This window comes from Oxyura jamaicensis, chromosome 1 (genome assembly GCF_011077185.1).
Source record: "Oxyura jamaicensis isolate SHBP4307 breed ruddy duck chromosome 1, BPBGC_Ojam_1.0, whole genome shotgun sequence".
Taxonomy (NCBI): domain Eukaryota; kingdom Metazoa; phylum Chordata; class Aves; order Anseriformes; family Anatidae; genus Oxyura; species Oxyura jamaicensis.
The window spans coordinates 10391216-10411437 of record NC_048893.1 but is presented as its reverse complement, the minus strand read 5'-3'; the positions used below and the strand labels follow the sequence as shown (position 1 = coordinate 10411437).

General features: G+C 39.0%; 1 non-coding gene across 1 annotated transcript; it reads left to right on the top strand.

Moving 5' to 3' along the window:
- Positions 1 to 4412: 4412 nt before the first annotated feature.
- Positions 4413 to 4495, top strand: TRNAL-CAG. Its single transcript has one exon. It is a non-coding gene; the product is annotated as a tRNA-Leu (tRNA).
- The last annotated feature ends 15727 nt before the right edge of the window (positions 4496 to 20222 follow it).

Sequence of the window (20222 nt, the reverse complement as noted above, 5' to 3'; positions counted from 1 at the left end):
GTAACTTAGTTTAGAAACATGCTGTGCTGTATTTTCACATTGTTCTGTTAGCTAAATTAGACTAGTCTGTTTTGCTTTGAACACATTTCCAAAGAAATTACTGGTATGTGCTCGAGCTTCACATAGCTGCAGAGAAGCTGGCAAATTGGTTGTGTACTAAATGCTTAGTAAAAGGATTCAGGAAAGAAATCACAGACTGTAATTTCAGCTGCTTGTGAGGTCTTCAAGAGAAATGTATGCCAATCAATAATTAGAGTAACTGACAGAAGCTATGCATGGTGAATGCAGCAGAGGCAGACTTTAATGTATACTGGTTAAAATTTGTGTGTGGGATAATCATTAGAATGAGGAAAATGTAGCAGAGAGGCACTTAAGAAAAAAGAGGGACATTTTGGTATTTTCTATGTACACCTCCTTTAGTCAATGGAAAGAGAAAACTGTGTCCAGAAAGCAATTTGTTGTACTTTAGAGAGAGGGTGAATCACTTTCTGGAGTGCATCTCTCTCTCTGTGCTCATTTGTGATGGAAAAAAAAACAGCTAACTGGTAGAAAATATATACTATATTTTATGGAGAATTCTATAACAGAGTTTAGTTTTATTCTTGAAACTGTTCCATTTAGATAAGTCTGAGCACAATATAACAATATATAGAAAAAGTAATTGTGTGTAGAATGGATACTATTTTGCATGTTGTAGTGAATATTTATACACACTTTTGCTGAAAATATGCAAACATTTAAATCTATACTTAGTCAGTGGTATTTATTTTTTCTTCCAAAAGTCCTTCGATTCTAGTACTGTAGTTTTTCTTAGAGACACTTAGAATCTTAGAATCTGTCTTGTGACTCCAATGTATATTCTGTTATATTGGTATTGATAAATAGGTTACAGTTTATGGATATTTAGTTTCAGTTGTAATCTCAACAGCTTTTTTTTTTTTTTTTTCTTTTTTCTTTTTTGGTATTGAAAGAGTTTACTGTTTGTATATTTTTTTTTAAGCTAAAAATAACATCAGATGAAATTTGCAATCCAATAAACCAAAATAGAGACTTTTCAAACCCTTAAATATCCTCTGAGAGACTGCACGAGAAGATAAATGCATAGTAGCTTATTCAGAAAAAAATGTAAAATGATGTTTGAATAGCAAAACAATTCTAAATCTTTCCTAATGATGAAGAATCATTATAAAAATTAATAGCAAGATGCAGAAAGATTATTTTCATTAAAACAACAACAACAAAAATAACCGCAAGCACAACAACAACAACAACAACAACAACAAACAAATAGAATGACAGTTAAAAGTTTCTTCATATAACACTAGAAACACAGGTCAGAATTAAGGACCTGACATCTGCAAACTTTTTTCTAAGTAGCTCCATATGTTTAGCTGGAGGAAGTCCTGGTGAACGACAGGTTGACCATGAGAGAGCAGTGTGCCCTCGTGTCCAAGAGGGCCAATGGGATCCTGGCGGGCATTAAAAGGAGTGTGGCCTGCAGGCCATCCTCCCCTTCTACTCTGCCCTGGTCAGGCCTCACCTGGAGTACTGTGTCCAGTTCTGGGCTCCCCAGTACAAAAAAGACAGGGATCCCCTGGAAAGAGTCCAGTGGAGGGCCACAAAGTTGATACGGGGCCTGGAGCATCTTCCCCATGAAGAAAGGCTGAGAGACTTGGGTCTGTTCAGCCTGGAGAAGAGAAGACTGAGAGGGGATCTCATCAATGTGTATAAATACCTGAGGTGTGGGAGACAGAAGGATGTAGCTAACCTCTTCTCAGTGGTTGGTGGGGATAGGACAAAGGGCAATGGCCGCAAGACAGAGCACAGGAAGTTCCACACTGCCATGCGAAAGAACTTCTTCATGGTGAGGGTGACAGAGCAATGGAACAGGCTGCCCAGGGAGGCTGTGGAGTCTCCTTCTCTGGAGATATTCAAGGCCCATCTGGATACCTACCTGGGCAGCCTGCTTTGAGGAACCTGCTTTGGCGGGGGGTTGGACCCGATGATCTTTCGAGGTCCCTTCCAACCCCTACAATTCTGTGATTCTGTGAAGTCTGCATATAAGACAGGAGAACTTGTCTGGTTGGTTTGTACCTTTCACAAAGCTGTAATCTCACATCCAGCATGATACAGGCTGCAGAATCTTTCTCTGCAACTTAGGTATCAAGCTCACACGTTTTTCTGAACCAAAGTTTATCTTTTTGAAAAATACTCAGTCTCAAATTAAATTTTCAAATTAAAAAGATAGTTACATAAAGTAAAGGAACTTCACTCTTTTTGCAGCCCATGCTGAAAGCAGGATAAGTTGCATAGTCCTATATAGCAATGCTCTTCAGTGAGTTGGTAACATAGTCCAGTTTATATGAGGCAAGGGAAGCAACAAGACAGCCATTTGGATGCTTACACTGCTGATATATATACTTTTTTTTTTTTTTTTTTTCTTATTTATGTGACATAATTACTCATACTCCAGAGACATAGTTACAACTCAGTTCTACTCCACATATTTCATAGCTGTTTCCTGACATTTACGCCTGTTAGTTTAACATCAGTGCCAGGGAAGCTCATGGAGCAGATTATCTTGGGTGTCATCATGCGGCAGTTGCAGGGCAAGCAGGCGATCAGGCCTAGTCAGCATGGGTTTACGAAGGGCAGGTCCTGCTTGACGAACCTGATCTCCTTCTATGACAAGGTGACACGCTTAGTGGATGAGGGAAAGGCTGTGGACGTGGTCTACCTTGACTTCAGTAAGTCTTTTGACACCGTCCCCCACAACATTCTCCTCAGGAAACTGGCTGCTCATGGCTTGGTCTGGCGTACGCTTTGTTGGGTTAAGAGCTGGCTGGATGGCCGGGCCCAGAGAGTTGTGGTGAATGGAGTCAAATCCACTTGGAGGCCGGTCACTAGTGGAGTCCCCCAGGGCTCGGTACTGGGGCCAGTCCTCTTTAACATCTTCATTGATGATCTGGACGACGGGATCGAGTGTGCCCTCAGCAAGTTTGCAGACGACACCAAGTTAGGTGCGTGTGTCGATCTGCTCAAGGGTAGGAAGGCTCTGCAGGAGGATCTGGAGAGGCTGGACCGATGGGCCGAGGCCAACGGTATGAAGTTCAACAAGGCCAAGTGCCGGGTCCTGCACCTGGGGCACAACAACCCCAAGCAGAGCTCCAGGCTGGGAGATGTGTGGTTAGAAAGCTGCCTGTCAGAGAAGGACCTGGGAGTATTGGTTGACAGTCGGCTGAATATGAGCCAGCATTGTGCTCAGGCAGCCAAGAAGGCCAGCAACATCCTGGCTTGCATAAGAAACAGCGTGGCCAGCAGGTCCAGGGAAGTGATTGTTCCCATGTACTCGGCTCTGGTGAGGCCGTACCTCGAGTACTGCGTTCAGTTTTGGGCCCCTCGCTACAAGAAGGACATGGAGGTGCTCGAGCGAGTCCAGAGAAGGGCTACGAAGCTGGTGAAGGGTCTGGAGAACAAGTCTTACGAGGAGTGGCTGAGGGAGCTGGTACTGTTTAGCCTGGAGAAGAGGAGGCTCAGGGGTGACCTTATTGCACTCTACGGGTACCTGAAGGGAGGCTGTAGCGAGGTGGGGGTTGGTCTGTTCTCCCACGTGCCTGGTGACAGGACGAGGGGGAATGGGCTTTAGTTGCACCAGGGGAGGTTTAGGTTGGATATTAGGAAGAACTTCTTTACTGAACGGGTTGTTAGTCACTGGAATAGGCTGCCCAGGGAAGTGGTTGAGTCACCATCCCTGGAGGTCTTTAAAAGACGTTTAGATGTAGAGCTTAGGGATATGGTTTAGTGGAGGACTTGTTAGTGTTAGGTCAGAGGTTGGACTCGGTGATCTTGGAGGTCTCTTCCAACCTAGACTGTTCTGTGATTCTGTTATTTAGCATTAGGCTAGTTAGTCCACTAAGTAAGCTATCCAAAAAGAGTCAGATAATCATAAATTCCCATAAAAAAGGTCCAATTGCCAGAGCTTAAAATAATAATAATAAATTTAAAAAAATGGTACTGCCTTTGAGTTTTATTCATTCATTCATTCATTCATTCATTCATTTACCATTGGAGACAGAAACCAAGTGGCCCTCTAAAAGAGAAAAATGGAAACAAAATATATTTAAAATTCATTATGAAATTGTGGAGGGTTTTCAACTAAGACCTCATATGTCTATCCTTTTTGATCTTATTTTAATAAAAAATTTTGATGTCCAATCCATTGTTCAAAGTCTTATATTTTAAGTGGCTGAACTGCCTAGTTTATCAGGAAAGAAAATGAAGAAAAATACACAAGACATTGAAACTTTATGAAGTATGATTAAATTAATTGTCTTTTTAAGCTCACTGCTATCAAGGTGCTTTTTTATCAGGCAAAAATAATGATGGCTAATGGAACAAGGATATAATAAGTTGTCAGGATGGCCGAGTGGTCTAAGGCTCTGCGTTCAGGTCGCAGTCTCCCCTGGAGGCATGGGTTCACATTCCACTCCTGACATCTCATTTACCAGGCGATCAGACCCAGTCAGCATGGGTTTATGAAAAGCAGGTCCTGCTTGACGAACCTGGTCTCCTTCTATGACAAAGTGACACTCTTTGTGGTCGAGGGAAAGGCTGTGGATGTGGTCTACCTTGACTTCAGTAAGGTTTTTGACACCATTTCCCACAGCATTCTCCTGAAGAAACTGTTTGCTCATGGCTTGGACTGGTGTATGCTTTGTCAGGTTAAAAATTGGCTTGGTAGGCAGGCCCAAAGAGTCATGGTGAATGGAGTTAAATCCACTTGGAGGCCAGTCACTGGTGGTGTCCCTCAGGGCTCAGTATTAAGGACAGTTTTCTTCAGTATCTTTATCAATGGTCTGAATGAGGGGATTGAGAGCACCCTTAGTAATTTAGTAGACAACATCAAGTTAGGCACGTGTGTTGATCTGCTTGAGGGTAGGAAGGCTCTGCAGGAGAATCTAGATAGGCTGGACCAATAGGCTGAGGTCAACTGTATGAAGTTCAACAAGGCCAAGTGCTGGGTCCTGCACTTGGGGCACAACAACCCCAAGCAGCACTATAGGCTGGGGGGAGAGTGGCTGGAATGCTGCCTGTCAGAGAAGGACCTGGGAGTATTGGTTGACAGTTGGCTGAATATGAGCCAGCAGTGTGCTCAGGTGGCCAAGTAGGCCAGCAGCATCCTGGCTTGTATGAGTAGCAGTGCGACCAGCAGGACTAGGGCAGTGATCGTTCCCCTGTACTCAGCTCTGGTCAGGCTGCACTGTGTTCAGTTTTGGGCCCCTCGCTACAAGGACATTGAGGTGATTGAGCGAGTCCAGAGAAGGGCAATGAAGCTGATGAGGGGTCTGGCAAACAATTCTTACAAGGAGCAGCTGAGGGAGCTGGGATTGTTCAGCCTGGAGAAGAGGAAGCTCAGGGGCGACCTTATCGCTCTCTACAGGTATCTTAAAGGAGGACGTAGCGAGGTGGGGATTGGTCTATTCTCCCACGTGACCAGTGATAGGACAAGGGGGAATGCGCTAAAGTTGCACCAGGGGAGGTTTAGGTTGGATATTAGGAAAAACTTCTTTTTTTCTCTTCCCTGTGCTGCATCAAAAGAAACACGGCCAGCAGGTCAATGGAAGTGATTCTCCCCCTCTTCTCTCTTCCCATCTGTACTGTGGGGATTGCTCTGTACTGCTGCACTGTGTTCAGCTCTGAGACCCCCAGCACAAGAAGGACATAGAAGTATTAGAATGATTCCAGAGAAGGGCCACAAAGATGATCAAGGAGCTGTAGCACCTCTCTTAACGGAAAGGGGCAGAGAGAGTTGGGGTTGTTCAGCCTGAAAAAGAGAAGGCTCCAGAGAGACCTTATAACAACCTTCGAATATCAAAGAGGGCCTATAGGAAAGCTGGGGAGGGACTCTGTCAGGAAATGTAGTGATAGGACAAGCAGTAATATTTAAAGTAAAAGAGGGTGGATTTAGATTAGACACAAGGGAGAAATTCTTTACTTTGAGGGTGGTGAGGCACTTAATCAAGTTGCCCAGAAAAGCTGTGGATGCCCCATCCCTGAAAGTGTTCAAGGCCAGGTTGGATGGGGCTTGGGTTAACCCAGTGTAGCAGAAGGTATGTATCCCTGCCCATGGCAGGGGGTTGAAATTAAATGATTTTTAAAGTCTCTTCCAGTCTAAACCATGCTATGATTTTATGATTCTATATAATTTTCAACATTATCCTAATGTAAGACAGGATACCAAAGTAGAGCACCAAATAGTTATTTTCTTCTAAATTTAATATCTGATTTTAAATTTCCATTTACAGTCATTATATGTTTAAACTCAGATATACATTGAATATGAAGAGGCTGTGAGTCTCTTCTACTATATTTTGTATATATTTTTCTCAACCCTCAAAAAGAATATGCATACAAACTTTAACCTATATTAGATGGCATAACAAGATAGAGTGATGAGCATCTTTACAGGCATAAATCCACTTTATTGTGTTCATTGAAATATCCATTTTCTCCAACATCTTAGGTTTAAAAGAGCTGCTATCAAAAGTTAAGAAAAAATAAAAGAGCAGTAAAAGTGCAGGCTGCCACTTCCCCTTACCATCGAGCCTCTGGAAGTTGCTGGTTTGGACACTTCTTCAAGTTAAATTTATCCTATGTTAAATAGTCCTGAGTCCTAGATCCTCTGTGAATTTTTCTAATATCTCTTGGAATCAAGTTAGATATTTGTACCCCTAATATCTCAAAGCAATTAGTAGCCTAATTTATTTACTTATCTTGTTAAAAGTACCTTTTATTAGGATACTATGATGTCTGATAATTTGGTTATCACCTTACTTCATGTTTTCAGGAAAAGGGAATACATTGTTCTCATTCAATATATGCTTACTCAAAAAAAAATAAAAATAAAAAATTATTTCCATACATACCATTTTTATGTTTCAATTAAGATTAACCCATTATCATAATAAAAAGTCTACAAGCAAGCCTGAGAAACATTTGAAACTTTTAGAAATTATTAATATTATTTTGTTCAATTGACATGTGTTCAAGTTACCCAAATTTTAAGCAGTAGTTTGGAAGAACTTCATCTTTATCTGAAAGAGAAAATGTCTCAGACAAAAGAAAGTCTCTGTTTTGGAAGAAGCTATTGTAACCAGCTGCTAGAATCATTACAGCCCAAAGTGCATCCACCACCCATGAATGTTTTAAGTACACTGAAGAGTTTTATTTTTTAAACACATTTCTTATTTTCATTTCCTTTAGTCCCTGAGGCATTTAACATATTTGAAGATGCCACAATAAATCATGCTCAAATTATCAAGAACTTGTTTTAATTATGTCTCTTATTTTTATTAAATTTCATAGCAAAAAGAAATTTTAAGCCCTAGAATCACTTCCTTTATGTAAAATTTACTGTTGTAAACGGCATTCCTTTATCATAATGATGGAAGTATATCATGTTTAACATTTCTGCCATATAATTTCCTCCCTAGTAAATTCTTTGGAACATTTACAATCTTCTGTCTTCAGATAAACAAATCTTAACTCCTAAAGAAGCAAAGGACCAAACTTAAATTGGTTCAATTATGACTGAGAAAGATTTGTCTGACAAACACAGCTCTTTTAATCTGTTCATGACTTTCCCTCAAATGATTCTTTTAACCTTGCAATTGACACAAAGACACAAATACTGATTCTGCAGTTTATTTGTAAAAACTTGCAGCCTCAGTTAGCCTTATAGATTTTCCTTAATATTCCATCAGTATTTGAAAGTAAGTTAGCGCATGGTTTGTTCTTAAGCCCTCAAGCACCAAGTGTCCATAATACATGTCTATATTTTAAAAATCTCTCCCACAGCTAGAGAGAACACCCTTATACATGCTGAATGTTGGAGACTGATCTGTTCTCAGTATTATCTGGAAAAAGTTGTCACAAGCCAAAAATACCCCAAAAGACATGTTAGCCACTACACAGTACCATATACCAGTGTATGAACATTGGGTCCTGCCCTGTTTACTATTTTAGTGTAAATGCAACCCTCAAATAATTCATGATGTATAACAGAGTTTTATACTTCAGAGATGAAGTGTTACCTTCCAACTATTTACTTAGTTGTGGTTCACTATCTGCCTTGACACCAATAAAGGACAAACCAAACCATGTGGTACTGCTTATTGTCCTTGATGGGCTTTTTCTGAATGAAAAATAATGAATGGAAGAGGCAGCTGAAATAAATAAATAATCGATAACCTCTTCAGATCTCCTTCACTGAAACAGAAACATTTTAAAATCATTTAACGGGGTGTATTCAAACAAAAATACTGTTAGCTATGCTTAACTATTTACCTCTTTACACAAGAACTCTGATTCTGTAATAAGAAAGAACAGACAGTTTTCCAAATACCAAAAAAAAAAAAAAAAAGAGAGAGAGAGAAAAAAAATTATTTGTGAAGAATGTTCATGAATAATATATAAAAGACAGAGAAACAATGGCATACTGTACAGCTTCTCAGGATCCAAAGATTTTAAAAGACTAATGATTTAGCTTATATATCCAAATCTAACTGTCAAGGTGAAATTTCAGAGTAGTATTAATCAATCTCGAGGTAAAGATCTTTAAAATTTCTGTTTATATGTTTGCCAATAGGGGCATGTAGCAGTGGGCTGATAACACTGCTTTTGAAGGAACATAGCACAACTCAGTGAAAAAGACCAGTCACACATGAACACCACCAAGCATATTCTGTTTGTACTCTGACATGGCCAGCAGGTCAAAGGAGATGATTATCCCCTTCTACGCTGCCCTTGTGAGGCCTCACTTGGAGTGCTGCATCCAGGTCTGGGGCACCCAGCACAAGAAGGACATGGAAGTATTAGAATGAGTCCAGAGGAGGGCCACAAAGATGATCAAAGGTCTGGAGTGCCTTTCCTATTAAGACAGGCCGAGGGAGTTGGGGATGTTTACCCTAAAGAGAAGGCTCTGGGGTTACCTCATAGTAGCTTTTCAATACTTAAAGGAGGGAGAGGAGTTATAAAAAAGATGGAGAACAAGTTTTTGCTCAGGCAGATAATGACAGCACAAGGAGGAATGATTTTAAAGTAAAAGAAGGCAAATTTAGATTAGAGGTTAGGAGGAAATACTTCACCCAGAGGGTGGTGAGGCACTGGAACAGGTTTTCCAGAGTTGTGGATGCCCCATCCCTGGAGGTGTTCAAGGTCAGGTTGGATGAGGCCCTAGGCAACCTGATCTAGTGGGAAGCATCTCTGCCTATGACAGGAGATTGGAACTAGATGGTTTTTAAGGTCCTTTTCAACCCAAACCACTCTGATTCTATAACTTTATGATGATGTGTTATCCCTTCTATAAGTAATAGGTATCAGTGTATTCAGGATCATAGCTACTTTTGAGAAGAGAGGAGCTTGTTCTGTTTTCCTCTAAGGAAGATCTAAAATGATACTTGCTGCTACTGCAGGTCTCTGGTAGCACAATGCAAGCAGGAGACAACAGCTTTGGAGAATACAGTCCAATGGGAGTCTATGCTCACACTAGCTACCAGGTTTAATGATAAATTTAACCTCAATACTGACAAATAATAAAGGAAAAAAGTCAATGGTGGGATTCACCATGAAAAGAAAAATAGCTAAATTTAAAAGCCTAAGTATAGATGCCTTTGTGCAAATTAGATATCTCAGCTCCTGATACAGACAGCATAGATATTTTTTTTGTTTGTTTGTTTGTTTGCTTGTTTTGTTTTGTTTTGTTTTGTTTTTTGTGCCTGGACTCCAGCTGCTACTCCAGAGGGACATGGGCTGCTGTAGGGCTCCTGCATGCTCCACCTGTGTTGGTCAAGAATGAGCAAAATGCCACTGGCTACCTGTGTCCAGGCAAGTGAGTTAAACCCCTTGTCAACACAGTCAAGTTAAACCCCTTGTCAACAGGCTACAGCCAGTCAGATGTAGGACTGGTTTGGGGGGAACTGAGTAGTTCTTTAGCCTCCATAGTGGGCAGACAGTGCCAGCTATAACAGGAGCTTAAATACCAAATTAACATGTATATAAAAACATTGTGGGCACCTTCACGTGCCTGAATCTGGACCTGAACATGTCTCTGAAGGATTTTTTCAAGTGCTCACACACAGAAATCTACTGCTGTTTGAGATATCTCAGTAAGCCTGAGAAATCCATGTAATTTAGTCTGTGGGAAACTGTCATTTCAAAATAGCAGCTGAAGTTCAACAAAGATGTCACAGGGTATCTCATAAGTGAACAATGTCCTGAACCCCAAATGCCTGGAAATCAAGAAGGTTTTGAAATCAAGAAAGTTTTGGAAGAAGCAGTGTATTGCACCAAATCTTTGGCCAAACCTGTTCTCTCTATTCTCTCCTTGGCAATATATTTCTACCTGGATCCTTCCTAATCTTCAATTCATGATCTTAGATCCAGTTCCTTACCCTGTTCCGCATCAGCCTCTCTCAAAGGCTAAACATGCTCCTTCAAAATGAATCACAGAAGGTTTTTCTTTGTGGATGTGCTACATTCTGTGCAGCAGATGTCCAGCTGCACTGCAGTAAGTTCCAAGGCTTCTTCACATCACAGGCACCCAAGGACACATTGTCCTTCACCTCTTGTACTGCAGTCCTAAAGAGATGTTTGAAATGGTAGTATCTGTAAAATTTAATGATAGGATACATTTCCAGAATAGGCTTAGATTGAAATGAAGTTTTGTAATGGACATTAAATAAACTTAAAGGATGAGGAATCAAAATGTTACATTGATTTCAAACTTCAGTTTGAGCTAATAATTCTTTTTTTTTTTTTTTTTTTTTTTTTTCTAAGTCCCACATTCTCCAGGTACACAAAAGCACATTTGATGTTCTAAATGAAGGTGTGTTTTGTAAATTCTGAACTGAAAAAGATGAAGTTATACATGAACTGTGAACAAGAAGGAATAAAATTTTCTCATTCCAAATTTGAACTAAGAGAATTGTATTTGGTAGATGAATACACTAGAAATAAAAACAGGATCTCCAAATTCAGATCATGACAAGAATGTCTGAGATGACTACTATCACCTATTTTTCATATGAAAACACAATAATCAGACAATACAGTCAACAAAAAGAGAAAAAAAAAAAAAGAGAGAGAGAGATAAAACTAAATTACCCATTCTAATTTGCTGTGCAACTACTTATTATCCCTCTCCTGGTAGTCCACTCTGCCAGGCCACTTGACTTCCTGTGTTGAATCACAAATATTATTAAAAAATTACTTTCTAAGAGGTGAAATGAGGAAAAAGCTCTGTACTAAGAAAAAAAAATAGTATTTAACATAAATGAAAATGCTTTATAACTAGTATGTAAATCCAAACAATAAAAATTATAAATTTTTAGAATCAAAACAGGATATCTGTAAATTTGGGAGTAATGACAGAATATCATGGAATATGACTAATTTCTGGCTGATAAATGAAAAATCATGACATACATTATGAAAAAGAATTGTAGGCTATAGGCATATTATTAGGAAAACAGTTCAAAATTAAACTATCTTCTGGATATGAATATGATTTCTAATCCTTTTGTTCCAACCTTTAAAAATTGTTTTTAGAGAAGCTGCAGATTTCTGCACTGCAAAACCTAATTTAGAAATAAAAACAAGTACAAATTAGTTCCAAATAATTAAATACATTAGATACTGAAGCAATCCTGTTTGTTTTTAATAAGCTCTATTACAGTTACAGCAAAAAGAAAACATTCCAGTAAGTGAATACTCCTTTCTCTGGCTTTCTGGTTTGTAGTTTTCCTGAAGCTAGATCAAGTACTATTTTGATATGGAAACAAAAATAAGTGTTAGTGAGATCTGTGTTTAATGAAAAATGTGTCATAAATGAGTTGCAGTGCCTTTTCCAACTACTAATTTAAAGGCAAGTCACACAATGCTGTGTGTATTCTATGTTGTGAAAAAATATTGGGTAAAGACAGATGCAACAGCTGTGACATTTTATGCATGACTAGATTGCTGGGATTCTTTAGAATAGTCAGCAACAAAATGGTGCTGCTGCACCCATAATCCTTATATGACAATCCTTATATGACAAAATAGTATTGTAAGCCATGCCACATTCTTTGATTTCTTTTAAAACTATTGGATAAAGTCTTGGCTCTAGTAAAGTCACGTCAAAATAAAAGTTACCATAGACCTGAAATGAGCCCAGGTTTCTCTCATTCAGAAAATGAATCAAGTTTTTCTTAACGTTAACATTTGATTCAGCATTTTAGTTTGTAATAATTAGCTCCACAAATTAAAGTGCTATGTGCATTTTATCAAACTAGCACATCCGTACCCTTAGGTACTTTGTAGGTTGCAGGCGGAAAAAGCCTATTTACTGATGTTATGCTAAGTGTACTGTTTGAATACACGTACTCACATGATGGCAGTGTTTCTTGCATATTGTTGTGCTTTCATATAAATCTTATTTCTCCATTTTATAGTAAGAACAAAAATAGAAATTAATATGTTTAAAGTAAAGCACAAAGCTGTAATTTGTAGAGATTTTGTGGGTAAAAAACCATATCTGTAGATTCTGATTATCCTGTAACCTTGCGTTCAAGTTATATCCATGAGCTAATAGTTGGCACAGGATCACAATAACTGTGTTAAATTATAAATATGTTCTCAATATTTTAGATTACACATGGAAAAGTTATTGAGTCTGAGGACTGGATGCTTCAGATGTTTATTAATTGAATATAGGTTATTTGTTTGAATCAGTTCCAAGTTGGTAATAATGACATGTATATATATAATATATAATGCCTGTTTAGGAGACTTACTGGAAATCAGTTAACTGTTTCTGTCCTCACTGTAGCACAGAAGTTTCCCTTACCTTTGCACAAAGCTGCCATTAGTATCCACACAATTTCCAGCAAGGGTGGTTATGCCATTGGAAAGGTCAAGGGAGAAGTAGTTACTGAAGGCAGTGAATTACAATTTGCAGTTTGTTAGTGTTGCAAAATATTGTTAGGATAGTTTTGATAGTTTGCCCTTTAAAAAGTAAGAAAACATGAAAAACATGAAACAAACAAATTAAAGAATTGTCTGAATTTTTCATTCACATTTGAAAGAAGCAAGAAGTATGATAAGTATTTATTTTCAAATAACAAGTTCTCAAAAGAAAGGTATGTTTAACACCTGCCTGTAGGTGTATTCTACCTCTCTTGTAGGCTCTAGGTATGCGTCTGATTCGTTCAACCCTTCTAAATGTATTCAGGTTTCAGAGTATGAGTAGTCATATTTAAATAATGCTATTTTTTCACAAGAACTTCAGATAACTATCTAGATTTTCATAAAGCCATATGCAAGGATAATTACAATAGCCATTTAACTAAATATAGTTGCAAAACCAAAATGTTAATGAGCTTTTTCACTGTAATGAATCAGTCCTGAGCTTGGCTTTACATTTTGTTCATCTATTCTTAAAAGTAAAAAAAAAATATTTTGGCGACTGGTATCATTTTTATGCCTTTTTTTTTTTTTTTTTTTTTTTTCCCAAGAATAGATTTCATAGAATCATAAAAACATGGAAAAGCTTGGGTTAGAAGGGACCTTACAGATCCAACCTGATTGCCATAGGCAGGGACACCCCACTAGACCAGGTTGCCCCAAGCCCCATCCAACCTGGCTTTGAAAACTTCCAGGAATCCACAGCTTTTCTGAGCAACTTGGTCCAGTGCCTCACCACCCTCAGAGTAAAGAATTTCTCCCTTGTATCTTAACAAATACTCAGGTCTGATAGATATTAACACACCCATCTCAGGTCTTATAGAACTGCAGGTTTGAGACATCTAGATATTTTTATTCAAAATGATTTTATATGTTCTATTTTGCCTGGATAGGCAAAAACAACAACTAGTGTTTTGTTGTTGTTGTTTGCTTGTGGGTTTGTTGTTGTTTGTTTGTTTGTTTTTGGCTTTGTTTTGTTTTGGTTTTCCCCCTGTGCTATGTCAATTGTACATCCAGGAACAGCATCCTGGAATTGCTCATACAGGAGGCAAAGAAAAAACTACCTCCTTCTTTTCCATTTCTTTGTATAACTGCACTACAATAACTGTAACTTATGCCATTTCTGTTATGTAAACATGCATTAGCCAGTTATACTGTGCTGATATACTGTGCTGATTAGGTACCTGTGGCTAAATGAACACATTCAAAGAAAGAAACACATTCATGTGTCTAATGGCATGCTGCTTTTTGTCTCTGATTCACTCTGGTTTGCCAAAAATCCTAGAGATAACAATGGAATTTGGACTACATTCTGATTATAGCTATCAAGATAAATCTGAGTTGTATTCGTTCCAGTTCAGGAAATTATAAATACTTTTCATTTTAATGGGTGTTTTCCTAGCTTAATCTCTTTGGAAATTCAAGGAAGAAAATGGGAATACTTTAGAAAGGAAATCCATAGACATTTGATACAAGAATATCACCACAATGAGTATTTGAACTGGAACTTGATTGGACAAACTGTATGATGGACAGACCACTGGGAAGGGAAAGGTGGCATCCACTGCTGAAGAAAACAGGCACTAACCCTGAAATAAATGAAGATTTGGATAGATAACTGTTCCAGCTAAAATCACATCCTATCACTGAAATCAGTTGCTGTGTTTGTTTTCATTTCTCAAATATACAGTACAAATTCTTCCCCCCCCCCCCCCCCCCCTTTTTTCCTGAACTTTTGTGAAGGGGAAAAATAATATCCCAATCTGACATCTTTCTGATATTTGAAATGTCAGACATTTCAGAAGTTTGTCCTCTACTCATTTTGATTCCCACATAAATGCACAGTACACTATAGATGAGTTTACAAAGGCAGTGGCATTCAGTTTTTGAAAAAAAAGTCATTGAACAGACATATATGGACCACCAAGTGAAAAATTTCAGTGCATTTAATACTTCAGAAAAAAAAAAATAATAATAAAAAGAATGTTTAAAAGTTGGGACAGAAAGCTCTGATTCCTTGTAATTCTTTCAACTAATTTCCTGACCTGAGGGCAAAATTCCATTGAACTCCCCTGGAAAAAAAGTAACTCTTTCCATCTCTGGGATAGGGGAAAAAAAGTAAGCATAGTTATTACACTGGTAAATGAGAACTGTCTGTGGCTAAGATAATTAGGATTTGAATCCACACTTGCTCTAAGAGTAAATTTGCAGAAATTTTGGTTTGCCTATTTTTCAAAATTTTAACCATTTTTCCCAGTCTCTCCCAAGCAGCAAACCCAGACAGAATAGTTATATAAGACATTTGACTTCTTCAGGATCTATTATGGCTTGGCAAGTCACAGCTTTTCTTATGAATAAAAAAAAGCATGTGAAAAACAACAACACCAACACCACCACCACCAACAACAACAAAACTGTTGGATTTTTATTATTAATTCAATGTACTTGATTATTATTGCCTTTTGACATTAGAGTAAGCAATACCCAGACAACCTTATATGGGAAACAAGAAAACAAATTTATTCTTTTTCATGGCTTAAGTTTTTTTTCAGTGTTCCAATGACCTTACAAAATCTCTCACCATAGTTTTGAGTGTCATGGTAGATAGCACCGTGCCAGTCCTGCAGTTGACACAGTTCAGTTCATAGTTTTCGCCACTCCAGTGAGACAAAATACATATAAAAGTTTATATATTGGCAAAGTGGTTAATAATAAAAATAACTGAGTGTAGGCAGGCAGCCGTACAATAAACTGACTCTGTACCTTTCTTTCTGCTGTCACTGCATTTTTCTTTCTCTTGGCATCCTTGGCAAAATGCCATTTCTTTCTCACTTTCTCTTGTTAAATGTCAGACTCTCAAAAATTGTAAAAAGGTTTCTACCTATTCTGAGAATATATTGGTAAGCCAAATTTAGCAAGATATCACTACGATAATGTTAACAGGGCATTGGAGTTGTTAGATGTCATTAGAGCATTTTACAGTTATATGGTGGTGTAATGTTAAAAAGTTTGAACACAAAGCTAATGTACTCAAACAGTATATGGGGACAGAAACACCTTTTTCATTAAGAGATTGTTTTCTTTGTGGCTGCTCATATTTATGCTTTTTGATCATTATTTGTGGCCAGACAGATAAAAGACATAATATTGTCCTGTGGAAGCTTTCTACAAACATCTGTATACCTCTGTTGCACAGAAGTTTGTACTTCTATCCATTAAAGTTCATTTCTTATACATTATATATTGGCATTCACTGTTTACTCCTTCTATAGTGATGATCAGGCCACCAAAGCCATTGATTTTGAATATGGGTAATTTAAAAATATTTTAATAAATAATATTTCATGATATGAACAATCAAAGACTTCTGTTTGTTTGTTTATCTGGTCTTTGAAGGAAATGGGAATTTGATATATGGGCTCTTTCTCAACTTGCATGAGAAGGATTTATTCTAACAGATACTCAACTGTAGTTTTTGGCTGTTGAGATACTCCTTGAAATGCACTGAATAGGATAATGACAGGACAAGGGGGAATGGTTTTAAAGTAAAACAAGGCAGATTTAGATTAGAGGTTAGGAGGAAATACTTCACTCAGAGGGTGGTGAGGCACTGGACCAAGTTGCCCAGAGAGGTTGTGGATCCCTGGAGGTGTTCAAGGTCAGGTTGGACGAGGCCCCAGGCAACCTGATCTAGTGGGTGGCGTCCCTGCCCATGGCAGGGAGGTTGGAACTATGTGATTTTTGAGGTCCCTTCCAACCATTCTATGATTCTGAATAAGCTACAGAAGCATAAATTTTCTTCAATCTTGTCTTTTTGGTCCATTCAAGCTTGCATTCTTTTCATTCGTCAGTTGACTTATGCAGATAACTTGACACAAGGCTCTTGTTTACCCATTTACTTCTGTATTGGGTTCATGTGGCAAGGTTTTAGTAGTGGAGGACTGCAGGGGTAGCCTCTGTGAGAAGGGCCCAAAAGCTGCCACATGTTAGATAAGGACCAGCTTCAGCTAGCTCCAAAAGGACCCACCATTGAGTAGAGCTGAGGCAGTAAGTGATGTTGTTTGCACCCCTGGAGAGCAAATTTGAGAAAGGCAAAACACCCGCTGCGCAACAGCTGCTGGGAGAGTGAGAAGTGAAAAAGAGCCCTGCAGACACCAAGGTCAGTGCAGAAGGAGGGCAGAAGGTACTTCAGGCACTACAGCAGAAATTCGCCCTGTGGCCTGTGGAGAGGCCCCTGGTGGAGCAGGCTGTCCACCTGCAGCCTGTGGGTCCCATGTGGAGCAGGTCTCTGCACTGCAGCCCGTGGAGGAGCCCCATGTGGAGCAGGTGGATGTGGCCTGGAGGAGGCTGCGGCCCATGGAGAGCCCCCACAGGAGCAGGCCCCGGGCCGGAGCTGCAGCCCTTGGAGAGGAGCCCCTGCAGGAGCAGGGGGTCTGGGGGGAGCTGCTGCCCGTGGGGGACCCATGCTGGAGCATTTTGCTCCTGATGGATGGACCCCAGGGTACAGAGCCATATTGGAGCAGTTCTTGAAGAGCTGCTGCCTGTGAAAGCCCCTGCAGGATCAGTTTGAGAAGGACAGCATCTCGTGGGAGAGACCCCATGTGGAGCAGGAGCAGAGAGTGACTGTGAAGGAGCGGTGGAAATGAAATGTCAAGGACTGACCACAGCCCCCATTCCTTGCTTGGGGGGAGAGGCTGAGGGGAGAGTAGGCATTTCTAGTTTAAGTTTCTCATTGCTCTAGCTTGTTAGTTAGTAATAGGTAATACATTTCATTAATCTCCCTATGCTGAGTCTGTTTTGCCTGTGATGATAGCGGTTGAGTGATCTCCATGTTCTTGTATCAACACTTGAGCTCTTTTCATCGTATTTTCTACACTTTTCTTTTTGAGGAGGGGGAGTGAGCAGTTGTAGTGGAGCTAAGCTGCCCAGCTGAGTAAAACCACCATACCTTTTTATACTGTGCTGCACAAAGCTGCACACAGAACCTGAGGTGAGGCCAAACTGGTGCAGAGAAGGGCGGGACAATCCCATCCCTTGACCGGCTAGCAATGCTGTGCTTGATGTACCCAGGATACAGGTTGTCCATTTTGGCTGCCAGGGCACACTGTTGACTCATTAAACTTGGAATCATCCAGAACTCCCAGGTCTCTTTCTGCAGGGCTGCTCTCTGGCGTCTCATCACCCAGTCTGTACATATAGCTAGGGTTGACCCTTCCCAGGTGCAGAATCTGTCACTTGTTAAATTTCATGCAGTTGGTGATTGCCCAGCCCTCTAATTTATCAAGACATCTTTGCTCTGCAAGCCTCTCTACCCTCTAGGGAATGTATAGTTCCTCCTTATTTAGTGTCATCTGCAAACTACTTAGTATATATTTGAGCCCTGCATCCAAGTCATTTATGAACACATTAAAAGAGAATTGGCCCTAAATTAGATAAAACAAAAAGGTATTTTTGGGGAAGCTACATATAGAATTGGTGTATTGAATACCCTGAAGAATGAGATAGGAATCTTTCATAAGAAAGTTAAAAAAGAAAGGACAAGTAGCTTTTATAGTAGCAACTCTTAGGGACAAATCTCTATCCTGATGCCATAGATTAGACTGTACAGCAAGTAGCAGGAAATTCAGCACTTGTCATAAGCTATATGATTTTCATAGGCTTTGACTTTGTAGCCCCTCTACCTTTCTATGATCAGAAATCTCTTTTGGCTGAAACAAAACCCATCTCCTTAGATCTCCATCACAATGGACTGGCACCAAGGTTCAGAATATAACTGCTGAAAAAACTGTGAAAAAACACCTAGAGAAAGACATTCTGTTAGCAGTGATAAAGAATTTATTTTTTTTCTGTTCCAACCAATACTCTATGGCCAAATCTCCAAGATATATTATAAAGGGTTGCTTTAGCTGCAGCTGGACTTTCTGTGGAGGAAATGTAACGTGACACACCCTAAAAGTCAGGAACCATCAGGTCTTTTAAGTACATATGTTATAGATTGCATACATTTTTATATTATACATCAAGACAATAAAATACATTACCTATGCTGTTATATAAAGCTGGACTTTATCTAAGGTTAACCACATTGCTGGCTTTGTATAAAGCAGAGTACATATCCTATAAAACTTATACATAACAGAGATTTTTAGCACACTATCTGGATCAAAGCTACCAAGGTACCAATGATACTCAGTCTTTGGATACGTTGCTGTGTAGATATATTATCCCTACAAAACAAGCCAATGGACTTAGTAGAAACTGTAGATGAACCAGAAATCAGTTACCAGCTGGCTGCACTTTGTGTTTTGCTGGATTCCTTAGGCTACTAATCACTCATCTGCTCTGGTCAACAAAGCTGGACTGTGCATGGAACTATTGGCAAAAGTTTTAATGGGTTTCAGTTGTCTGAGCCAGTTAGCCAGAATTTTATTTAATGTTTGCGGACTACTCATCAATTCAAAACAGATAAAATTTAACCTTTTTGCTTATAAATGCAAACAAATTATGAAAGATACTACTGTCTGTTTTCATGGTATTGCATAGGATTTTACAACCTATTCTCTATAGGTCTGCTTTTCTTCTAATTATGAAGTTTCAGAAATCATCCAGGATATTTCTAGAAACAGAAACAGGCCTAGGTGAAGAAATAACCTGAACCAAGCCAAATATCATAAGAATTTATCTTGAATGAAACAACCTGGGGAAAATCAGAAAGAGAAAATTGTGTTCAGATGATTAGCAATTGCTACAAAAGAACTGACCTTCACTCCAAAGCTGACCTGTTGAGGAAGCAAAGTCAATATCTCAAGCACTAGGACCAGAAAACATTCTGTAGTGCCATAAAATCTCTTTATCACATCACACACACAAACACACACACAAAATAAAATAAAATAAAATAAATCAGGCACATCAATTGAGACTTGGCTTACTTGCCTGTACCTGAGTTAGACCTTGGATAACTTGACCCACTGCTCGTGATTTCAAGATACGGAGACTGAATCAAAACAGGTTATATTTTGTTGCAACAAGTTTTGTTTGAAAGATTACATGACCTTTTTTTACATGACTTTTTTATTATTATTATTTTTTTTAAGTCAAAACAAAATAGCTTTATTATCTGCATATGTAGAAAAATAATTTCAAAATGTACCCTTTTCAGATATTACAGATGTGTTTTCCTTAATGGAAACACTGCAGCTCTCAAAACCTTTAAGTGT